The sequence below is a fragment of the Phyllostomus hastatus genome, unplaced genomic scaffold (genome assembly GCF_019186645.2).
Source record: "Phyllostomus hastatus isolate PE091 unplaced genomic scaffold, TTU_PhHast_1.1 phas_scaffold_501, whole genome shotgun sequence".
In the NCBI taxonomy this organism is placed as follows: domain Eukaryota; kingdom Metazoa; phylum Chordata; class Mammalia; order Chiroptera; family Phyllostomidae; genus Phyllostomus; species Phyllostomus hastatus.
The window spans coordinates 65,398,967-65,407,812 of record NW_025334033.1 but is presented as its reverse complement, the minus strand read 5'-3'; positions in this window follow the sequence as shown (position 1 = coordinate 65,407,812).

The window sequence follows — 8,846 nt, the reverse complement described above, 5'->3', positions numbered from 1 at the left end:
GGTAAGGCTTGCAGGAGGGTGAGGGTTGTAGAAACGTGTTACCACAGCATTCCCACTTCCTGTTGCCCTGCTGTGATGGTGCCTCTTAGCTCCCCCTGGTGATGGGTTCTGCCTCCTGCAGCTAGATCTGGGAAGGAGGAGGGGAGAGGGGCTCCCTCTAGGGCACTACCCAGAAAAATACAGACTGTTAGCCTGGATATCCTGGAAACTCTCTCATCCTCCGCCTCCGGACAAAGTCCTGTGATCTGCCCAAGAAAGCCAAGTGACCTGCCCAAAGTCACCTGGCCCGTGCGTCCAGGACAGGGTGCCTTCTCCTGACCTGGCCGTGCTTGGCCACGCCCCAATCCACCTGTCCTTGCACCCTGCAGTCCTGGCCCCAGCTAGGTCCCCAGCCAGAGTGTGAGCAGCAGGCCGGAGCAGGTGCTAACTATGATTTCAAAGTGCCTGCACCCTGGCAATGTCTACCGTTTGTGTTCGTTCAGCCATAGCCTCAGAAGGTCCCCATTAAAATGAAACTTCCCCTACATCAACTCCGAAACATTTTCTGTCAAGGGCCAGATAGTAACTATTCTAGGCTTTTCGGGCCAGATGGACTCCGTCGCCGTCGCGAAACGGCCACGGGAGAGTGAAAGCAGCCTCCGACAATACGGGAGCCAACGAGAGGCACTCCTCTTCGTTTGTGAAAACAAGGGTCGGCTTTGGCCCCTGGAGCTTGTAGCCCACGCCGGCTCTACGGGGCAGACCTGTGCCCACCTCCCCCCCACCCCCCGCCCAGTCTGCCCAGCGAACCTACTTCTGTTGGGGAAACAAACCTCCCCGTTGAGAACCAGCCTTCCGCATTTGCAAGTGTCGGGCGTGTGTGCCCTCAGCCTTTGGTGGCCTGCTGGGCCCGGGTTAGTCCCTGTGTCCTTCCCTCTTAGCACCCCTTCAGATGCTGGTTGTTGTTTTTTTAATTTTTATTTATTAATTTTTAGGGGGTGAGAAAGAGGGGGGGAGAAACAATGCATGGTTGCCTCTTGCATGCCCCCTGCTGGGGATCTGGCCTGCAACCCAGGCATGTGCCTGAGACTGGGAATGAAACTGGTGATCCTTTGGTTTGCAGGCTGGTCCACTCAGCCACACCAGCCAGGGCTCAAATGCTAGTTTGTTCAAGAACACACACCTGACCCAGTGGGTGCCAGTGGCAGTGGGGGGTCTGTGTTCAACAGGTGGGGGAAGAGACACCGCCCGCAAGGCTGCGAGGTCTGGCACTTGTGCAGCGAGTCTGAGCCTTGAGGGAGAAACCCTGGAACTGCCAGTGGTTTCTCCCTGCTTCCCACCCTGCACTCTGGAGCCCACGGTGGGAGGCAGAGAGGAACAGTGGGAGATGCCTTCTCCCTGGTGACATCCTTTGAGCCCCTAGATCAAGCCTTACCTGAAGCTCAAACAATTGTTGGACTTCTCAGTTATGAGAGCCAGAACATTCCCTTTATGGCTCAAGCCATCTGACCTCAGTTTCCCATCACTCACAGCCTCACTCCCTAACTGATATATCACCCATATGCTCTCCTGGGGCCAGTGCAGGCCAGCCTCCTGTGTGACAACGGGCTTGAGGTGCTCCAAGGTCACCTCTGAGGTACTGGCTGTGGCCTCTCCCACAGTCGGCTTTCAGGGCAGCCTGAGCACAACCTCTCCGGGGCCCCAGGACCCTGAGCCAAGGCTCTGGCTTTGGCCTCCAACCAGGGCTGAACTTTGCCATAATAGTTGGGAAGCCTGGATTCTTTCTCCAGCCCGTGAACTCGAAAACGTTCTGTAACGGAAACATCTGGGCCCTCCTCTGGCCCCAGGGTGCACACCTCTCAGACTGCCATAAGTCACGACAGCGCGCCAAGGGTTTTATTGGGGTTATGAATTATGGATATGGCCCAGGCTGTGCACTTTTCATTATTTTTTTCCTGCCGCAATTAAGCCACAAATCATACTTGAGAAATGGGAGGGCGACCGAATTAGTCAGGATTCGTTCATAATAGGCCGACCCTGGAAAAGTCATCCAGAAGGAGGCAGATGTTGGTCAGGTCCCAAGAGTGTGGGCCCGGGGACAGTGGTGTCCACTCACCCAGGCTTCCGGCTGATGGACTTCGGACCCCGAGAGCCTCCCACCGCCCAGGCAGGGCCTTCGTTTGGCCTCAGCTGGAATGGAGAGATGCCCCACGGAGAACGGATGAAGGCGGAGGCTGGGTTGGGCCCCGCTCCTTGACCGACTATCAGACCGAGGACCAGTGACAGCCCCTGAGTGGCTGAGATGAGGAGTGACTGGGACCATCCCCAAGTCCCGAGACTCTGGGATAATAAGAGGGGTTTTACCCTGCCAGAACAGGTGACTCCTTACCTTCTTGATTTGACTTTTTTTTGTTTAATTGAAATAGAATGGACCCAGGGAAAAAGTGCAGAGCGTGATGAATTTTCAGCCTGTGGACCCGGATCAATGCGAGGATTTGCTGCTCCAGAGAAGGGCAGAGTGGGGCAGGCCTTTGGGCCCTTGAGGAGCTCACAGGCAGCCGAAGAAGAAGATGCACGAACAGCTCACAGCCGTGTTAGCCGGCACAAAGTCAAGGTGCAGGGCGCCAGCACACCGCTCTTCAGGCGGAACGTGCAGTGCTGTCTGCTGCCGCTGGGAGGAGCCCGCCTCTCTCCCCTCCCAGGGGCAGGGCGGAACTCCCCGCCCCGAAGCAGCTGGGTGGGTCAGGTGACTGGTTCTGGCCAATCAGTGTGAGCGGACATAACCCTGGTCACTTGTGGTCAAAAGATGGAATTGCTGGCCCGAGAGTCTCCTAAGACGTCTTTCCCTCTGCAATGTGACCAGCGATGACTGAGATGGAGCCGCCGAAGGCAGAGAAGCGGAGCCCACGTCCTCGGCTGGCCTCAGAGGACACGCCCACGGAGCACGCTTTCCTGATGAGCTGCTGAGACCGCGGGGTCGACTGCTAGCACAGCAGAACCCAGCACATCCCCGCTGATGCGAGGCCTCGTTCTGCTCATCCTTGCTGGACGTCTGATGACAGCTCCAATGTCAGCTGACAACCAAGGCTGACAATGAGGAGGAGTAATTTGTGTTACTTAGCTGTTGCTGAAATAAGATAGTGGGTGATGGGCGACCCGGATCACCCCTGCAGACATTGCCTGATGCTCCATCCCTGTGAACCTGCTCTCCACATTCCCGTGACCAGGCTGGCCATCTACTCGGGAGCTGACCGTCTGCCTGTCGCCTTCTCTCCGTCTGCCACACAGAGCCCAAAGTAGCGAGTACTCAATGTTATTGTTATTGTTTTATGACTACAGTCTTTGTTTGGAAGCTCAGGGTGTGAGAGAGATCCAAGCAGAGCAGCTGGGGGCAGAGATGTCACAGAAGCCCCGACATCCGCCCCGAGGAAGTTCCTTGAAATTATAAGATCCCTGCAGTGCCCAGCGGGGAGCCACTGGGTTCTGCCGATCAGAACTCTAGGTTGTAAGTAACAGAACTCCCTCCAGTCAGTTTGAAGAGGGAAAGGCGGGTGTAACAGGAGATGGGCGGCTGGCAGGATCCCCGGGACAGCCAGGGGTACAGGCTTGGAGGCTCATGGGCAGGAGCAGTGTGGGCACATCTCACCCCAGTGGAGCACCCCGTACCACAGCAGCAGGACAGATGAGAAGCAGGTGAGGATGACGCTGGGCACTGTGCATTACCACACGGAGCAGGGTGGAGTCAGCAAGGCAAGTCTACAAGGTGTCTCTCATCATTATCACTGGCTTCCGAATAAAGCCTCCCAGGGCTGTATCTGATTGGCGAATTCAAGGTCACATGGTTGCTCCCTAGCTGCAAGGGAAGCTGGGAAATAGAATTGCTGGCTTTTATTGGGAAGGCTAGGATTTCTAAGAAAGATTTTGTTTTCTTGTTGTTGTTATTTAGATTTTATTTATTTACTTTTAGAGAGAGGAGAAGGGAGGGAGAAAGAGAGGGAGAGAAACAGCAATGTGTGAGAGGTACATCAATCAGTTGCCTCTCACATTCCTCCAACTGGGGACCTGCCCCGTAATCCAAGCATATGCCCTGACCAGGAATCGAACTAGCAACCTTTTGGTTCCCAGGGCGGCACTCAGTTCACTGAGCCATATCAGCCAGGGTAGAGGGGCATCCTTGAACACAGCAAAAGGGTTCAAAGGTTCTGGGACGTTAAGGAGCACCACACACATCCTCCATATCCACACTGGTCCTTTCCCAGGCCCACGAACTTTCTTACAGCTCTTCACCGCCCTGCGCCCTCTCAAGGCTCCTTCTTGGCCCTGTTCCCCGGTGATCTCTCATCTAGCTCCCCCGCACAGAGCTTTTCCCACTTCCTCCCCCTGCTTTCCCCCTGGTCCGTGCCCCGCAGGGCCTGTGCAGACCTCTGTCCCAGCATCCGCCGAAGCCAACTGCCCTGATGGATTTTCATGTCTGTCTCCCCCCTGGACGTAGTTTCTGGGTCAGCGGCCGTATTTTTTTCCACCTCTGACCAACACGTGCAGCGGCTAGCAGACTCGCAGTCGGTGCCCTGGGCGCATGCGCAAAGGAACCGAATGAACGGCCAAGCCCGAGTCGCAGAGTTTCACGCGGCCCACGGCAAAGGCATCTGGAAACCCTCACTTGCTCGGCGATCGGAGGCTTCCAAGTGAGCTCATATTCACCGTGCAGACCTTCTCTGGATTCCCCCCCCCAAAAAACAGTCTTCCGGGGGGTCTCTCCAGCTAGACTAGTACTTGGGGGGTGAGCCCAAAGGAAAAGAACCCAACAGAAAGTGGGTCTGTTTCCCGGGTCCATGTTGCCTCTCCACTGCGGCGGGCGCGGTGGGGGGGGGGGGGGCCCTTCCGGCCGAGTTGGAGACCGGGCAGCAGGCCTAGGCTCCTCCCGTTCCCGCCCCCCCGTCCCCCGTCCCCCGTCCCCCGTCCTGATTCCTTCTAACCGCTCCAGGAGAAAAGCCGTGCCGTTGGCGGGGACAAGGAGTTAATCTGGCACTAAATGAGTAATTAAAAGTGAGGCCTTGGTTGTTTGCATAATGAGCCGAGCGTACTTTCCACGAAGCTGTCATGCAGGCTCTTTAATCAGCGCTGTCTTCACCGTTAACGGCAAACGACAGTGTTTATACAACGGCCAGGAGGAAGAGACCGCCTTCGGATGGCCCGGCCCAGTCTGTCTCCCCGCATTCCTGTCTGGGTTTCCATGTCCCTCGGCCTGCACTGCTGGGTTGGGTCAAGGCCGACCAGGATTTTGGCTCGAAGGTGGCAAAGGTTGATGGGATGGTTCCAGAAGCCGGTCTTGCCTAGATGTGGGGGTCAGGGCCAAAGATCTAAGGGAGGCCTTTAAGAGGGAGAACACATATGGTGCATGTATGTATGTATGTGTGTGTTTGCGCATGCTCTTATACGTTGTTTTGTAATTCCTCAGCGGATACTTGCCTACCCATTCATTCCCCAAAGACAAAAGCATCCAGGATGAAAAGCCTGTGGTCCCTCTCACTACCCCTGCCCTTGCGGTCCCCACACCCCTGCGCCTGTGTGCACAGATGCATGAGAGGTAGAGACAGTCACCTCTCTCTCTACTCCCCGGATGTTGTCGCAGGCCAGTCCCGTCTCATAGCTTTCCCGATCACTCCTGGATGGTAAAATGTCCTCTGTCTACTTTTAGCTTAAGAAGCAATTCCTTTGTTTAATTTCTTAGTGTAATCATGAGAATATGGAATTCCACCCAAAGGCAAACTTCTCCTTGCCCCACCACACACTCCGGTGGTGGATCTGGGGGGCCTGGGGGGCCTCCTCCCTCCCCTGGGCCTCACCAGGCATCCTCCCTGCTGCTCCAGCGGTGAGGGAGAGAGTGGGGAGAGGCGAGGTGCAGAAAGGTTCCACCGGACGGAGTAGGGGCGGTCTGGGCTCGGCGACACTCACTGACCACTATTCTCGCCAGATGCCTCTGCGGCACTCTTAGCCATTCGCCCAAGGAGCCCGCGGCCGCACTTCGTGCTGCTGGACACATCTCTCACCCTTGCCCTTGGCCTCTGGGCTCTCTCGGCACGCCCTGTCCTGGGGTGTGGCACGGGTAGCACACACTCAGTGTCTTCCAAAGGGCCAGCCAGGTGGCTTCTGCCACCAGGAAGCCACCTGCTTTGTGAGAGCCTCCTTGGCCCACCACCACCTCCTCAGCCGGGGCTCAGGAGCTCCAGGCAGCACGGGCTGGTGTCAGAGAGAGCGGCTGCTTCTCCCTCTTTTTAGAGAGGGAAGGGAAGGAGAGAGAGAGAGAAACATCAATGTGCGGTTGCTGGGGGTCATGGCCTGCAACCCAGGCATGTTCCCTGACTGGGAATTGAACCTACAACACTTTGGTTTGCAGCCCGAGCTCAATCCACTGAGCTATGCCAGCCAGGGCTTGCTTCTCCCTCTTCAACAGCAGCATAATCACCCCAGCAAATGTGCCCCCTCGATGTGCTGCTCCGGCACACTCCCTACTTGGAGTTCAAGGCACTGGCCACACAGCAAAGTCAAGAAAAAGACACGTGAACCTTCCTTCTTTTTCTGAAACGCAGATGACAGAGCCCCGTGACAGGGGTCCTCCCTGTCCCAGAGGGAAAACACACTCCCGTCTCCAAGAGCAAGAAGCCGAGGCCCAGGCTGCTCCACACCAACTGACCCGTTCCAAGCACCGCCACCTCCTGTCCGCCTCCCTCCGTAGAGGGGCCGCGTTCCCCAGCGGCCGCCCCTTGCCCCAGGCCTCCCCCTCTGCGATGGCTGGTATATGAACAGCGCTATTGACTTTGGCATGTTTATCATGTATCTGGCCACATAACTGAACTCTCATTACTTTAAATAGCTTTTTGGATGATTCTCTTGGGCTCTCTTGATATACCACACTGTCTAAAAATACCTGATTTCATCCTCCCGTCCAGAAATAATATCTGCTATTTCTACTTTATAGAGACTTGCGCTGGGTGGGAATTCAAGAACGACTTGGACAATAAAACACTCCCAGCACCCTTTTATCACCCCGATTTCACGGCAGTCCCTGTGGAACCTCACCGTCCAATGTGAGATGAAGCTCGATGCTCTGGTCTTCCCGGTTTCCTGAAAGGTCTCCGAAATGGAAGTTGAAAAGAAATATCACACTTTATCAAATGCCCTTTACCAGTGGCATTTGTGGAGACTGTTTTCATGAATGAATTTTGCTCAATTAACAGTTTACCTGCTATTAAGACGTTGTTATAAACGGATCTGATTTGGGGCTTGCGAATGCTTACCTGTTTCTCCACTCACGTTTTGTGTCGGTAAGTGCTCGTCCGCAGGTCTGTGTGTGCGGGCCATTCTAACCTTTGTGGGACCTACAGTGAGTCACCGAATACAGACCCTGCGGTCAGAGTATAAAAAGGGGCCCACCCACCATGCACCTAAACATTTAAAAGCTGTAAACCAGACTTATAAGCCACTAAGTAATGCATATTCTGGTCTGCCTCTTCACATATACCTTTACAATGACAAAACAAATAATCTGTAAAGCTATGATTTTTATACGATTAAAACTTGGCAAAATATTTGTGAAAGAACTTAATCATCACAGTGCACATGTGGGTGGGTGTTCTGGTGACAAGTATCAGTGGTCAGATGTGTAATGCAACTTATAAAGAGAAAATCCTTAAACCGCTATACATTTATTTCAAAACCTATTTTCATTTCTTCATTTATTCCTTCCTTTCAGCAAAATTGCTGATTATATCACTATGATCCAAGTTATCACACAATATTTTCTATTGAGAGTAATGAGCTAAAGCATTGAAAAATAAATGTGATTGAATTCAAAGTATGTAAAATGTGAATATGTTTTCATAAAATGTAATAAAAAATATAAAGGACAAAAAATTAAAAATTTTTGATGTTTCCTACTTGTTTTTTTCTTCTAAAATATTTACAATTATCTTTTATTAAAGGACGGAATGCGGATTTTCATTAATATAAAACTTTAAACTAGAACTACTCAAATACAGCACAATGTATTTTTAATTTTAATATTATTAAATATTTTATTTTATATTTTTCAAGATTTTATTTATTTTTACACAGAGGGGAAGGGAGGGAGAAAGAGAGGGAGAGAAACATCAATGTGTGGTTGCCTCTAGCACTCCCCCTAGTGGGGACCTGGCCCACAACCCAAGCATGTGCCCTGACTGGGAATCAAACCCGAAACCCTTTGGTTCAGAGGCTGGCACTCAATCCACTGCGCCACACCAGCCAGGGCAAAATGTTTTAATAAATACAAAACCCTTTGCAAGTCTAACATATTTGGCAACGTGAAAAACCTACCCTAAGTGTCCTGTGGGTTTGTCTAGACCTGTGTTATGCAGATTTGGGAGTAATAGCAATTATGTAATACTGGACAACATTCTCCAGCTGTTGTGAGCAACCGTTTGGGAACATGGCGCTAATCGGTGAGTATCTCCAGCGGCACACACTGCCACGTAAGAGAAGCAGAAGCACGAACGTTAGGACTTCTGGAAAATGACACATGATCACGTAAGAATCTGCAGCGTTCTTGCTCTCGGAGAGGAGGGGTGGACAAGGCTTCCTTCTTGCCCCAGCACCCAAGCCTGCCCGCATTCAGAAGCAGCCTCTGTCTCCCAAATCAACAGGGACACAGCCCACAGTCCTTCCCAGCATCTGGACACACTTATTTTCTGTTTTGACAACATGGGGCAAAAATGGTGGAGACACACTTCTTTTGCCCGGGCCCTGAACAGTGTGCATCGTGAGAGGGGGCGTGTGGGCTGGGGCTGGGAGTCAGGGGTGCCGCCTTGGTGTTCTTTAGTATATTCCAG